The following is a 2812-nucleotide window of genomic DNA, read 5'->3' as shown; positions in this document are numbered from 1 at the left end:
TGTGTGTGTGTGTGTGTGTGTGTGTGTGTGTGTGTGTGTGTGTGTGTGTGTGTGTGTGTGTCTCCTTCTTATTTCTGATTTTGAATGGAATTAATGTCAGGTTTTGTCAATTATATCTTTTAATCATGAAATTCGAAACGACGAGATCGAACTTTCCTTTCTGCGAATACGCTCATGCTGATTGGCTTTTCCGGGAAAAACGGTGATTCGATTTCAAGACGATATTGACATCTACGAAATCCACGTTTACTCGATTACATGCGCAATTGATAAAAGGATTGTATGATCCTCTCTCGCGAAGCGAGATTCGTATAATGTGATTTCTTGCATATTGCGATACTGCATAACTGAAATATGAGCTGCAACGTGATGACACTTATATTTGAGGATTGAATGAAGATAACTGTGCATGACATGAGAGCAAGTTGATTTTTCAAAATGCTGAAAAATGTTTTAAGTTACACAAATACAAATAAGACTTATTTAAAATAACTGATTGTGAATTGTAAACGGAATTTTTCCAACAAAATTTCCAAGTTAGAAATTAAAGACTTAATTTATTATACGCTTTACAGAGTTTATGTATATTGAATTTGTGAAAAACTCTACCGTTCAAAGCGAACGACGGTTATCCTGACATTGTAGATATTCGGATACCGCACGTACATAAATCACACGTGGCGGGGCTGGCATCTCTCCGGTCCGCGTCTGATTACATTTGAACGGTGGTTGACAGCTTACGACACCAATCTGCCATTAATTTGCGTTCCTCGCGTGGGATGCAAACGAGCCCGACACGGGTTATAATGAATATTGACATTTTTGATCGCGCGAACGCAACGATCGCGATCGATACCGATCTTCTCGAACAATATTGGTCGGGCGTCCGGTAACGAATTTAATGCGTAATTAATTTCACGGGAGTGCAACGCGATCGAATGCAATTTGCGGTGGCACGCTGGAAACGGCGGAATTTTCGCCCTCCAATTGCGGTGATACAGTAATGCGGTGTCTGAAGGTTCATTACGGTACGAGGTCTCTCCTGCAGTTGTACTTAACGCGTGTAATATCTCGCATGCTATTACGTAGCTTGCAATTAATTGAAGACACTCGGGGGTGTCGTGACCCGAGTTTCACGTAATGTTCGAACCACTCTGAGATTTATCTGATTACGCTATTTGGGTGGAAATTACATGGTCTGTAGGATTGATACAAACGAGATACTGCAATTCTTCTAATTGATTTATCTCGTTAAATAAAATATATCGAAATAATAAAAATTCTTTTTATGATCAGATTTATATTTTAACATATTTACATGATTTTGAATTACAAATTTTGATAGATACAAATCTGAAAATAATTTTGTTGGATTATCAAAGTAATTATGTAGATTGTAGAACACTCAAATAATGGGCTATGCTGCGAAAAGTTTGAATATTCTGGCAACCAACTTGAGCGTCTCACATAATTATTTTGATGGTTAATAAAATAATTTTCAAATTTGTATGAGAGCTAAATTTTTAAATACTTTACACTGAAAAAAAATTAAAATATTCACAAGAATTCACAAGAAAATATTACGGGACATGCGGTATCTCCAATTGGATTTATGTAATTCGATGTTTTTTTTTTATACTTATCATTATAAAACATTTGACTGTGATAGTGGTATATACATACTCGTACATTTTGTGAAATATATATATTAATTGTAAAAAATAAAGTAAATGTATAATTTCCTAAAAATAAAATTTTATTTTGTTCTATTTAAATAAAGATTTATTTCAATAAAGTAAACATAAACCACAAATAAATTTTTAAATATATCTTTTTCTCAATGTAGCAAAATCATTCTTTCCGTATATTAAATAGTTATGTGTGCATATACAGAAATTGTAACTGCAAGATAGGTGAAATGTACACATGTGTGTTATAAAAAGGGAATAAGGAAGTTTAATTAACTTCTTCGTAGCAATATAAAAATAATGATAGATATCGAGAGATTCACCTCATCTTCTGTCGCGCTCTACATGAAAGTTCCTCGATCGTTTCCTATCTGAAGCGCATGCTGTTGTATTGTGTCGCGGAATCGATCGCGAAAGTTTAATTAATTATCGACGTGAACTAATTGCTTTCTCGCGGCGCGATCTCATGGCGCGATGTGATTATGACTTCCGGTATAGGCACGCCCACAAATAGAATGCATCTATGGATGCGCCGGCGATGCACTTTCCTTCTTGCTCGCGGCGATCTAATCGGCAACGTGCTAATCGAATAAATCTTACGATAGAAATATACTAGATGAAAAGAAGCGACTTCGTGATGGTTCGCTACGGAGTGGAAAATCAGTAATACCTCCACCGCCTTGAACTAGAAAATTACCTGTATGGCGTCGTAAAGGGAATCTATTTATTATCTGATTTAAAAATAAAAGTTCGCACCATATTTTCTCCGACGGTCACTGAGGAGCTATTGATTTTTCTTAATCAGATGCTTATACATACAATAATTCGGAATTTTATTATAAAACCGTCAAAGGTCAAGCGTGCGCGTGTATCAGGATTTTTCTAACTTATTTTTTTAATGTTTATACGAACACAAATGAGTGAAAAGAACTGTTAATATTGTTTATACGAATATATTAGAGCTTTTCTGTTCTTAATCAACTTTTCAATCATGAGGCTTTGAAATTTTATAATGTGATAGCTTCACTGAGAAAAATGTCCGTTCAAAAAGTAACAAACAGATATTTCCGATGGATTTTGATCGGATTTATAAGACTATCCGATCAAATTTTAGGACTATCCGA

At 35.0% G+C, this 2812-nt stretch overlaps 1 protein-coding gene across 3 annotated transcripts in view; it reads left to right on the top strand.

Annotated features, from left to right (window-relative positions):
• Positions 1-2812, top strand: part of cv-c (RhoGTPase activating protein) — a 252416-nt gene that overhangs the window by 97505 nt on the left and 152099 nt on the right. The window lies entirely within an intron of this gene.

The sequence above is a fragment of the Trachymyrmex cornetzi genome, unplaced genomic scaffold (genome assembly GCF_001594075.2).
Source record: "Trachymyrmex cornetzi isolate Tcor2-1 unplaced genomic scaffold, Tcor1.1 scaffold127, whole genome shotgun sequence".
In the NCBI taxonomy this organism is placed as follows: domain Eukaryota; kingdom Metazoa; phylum Arthropoda; class Insecta; order Hymenoptera; family Formicidae; genus Trachymyrmex; species Trachymyrmex cornetzi.
Note: the sequence above shows the minus strand (reverse complement) of the source record. Positions and strands in the feature narration are given on the sequence as shown.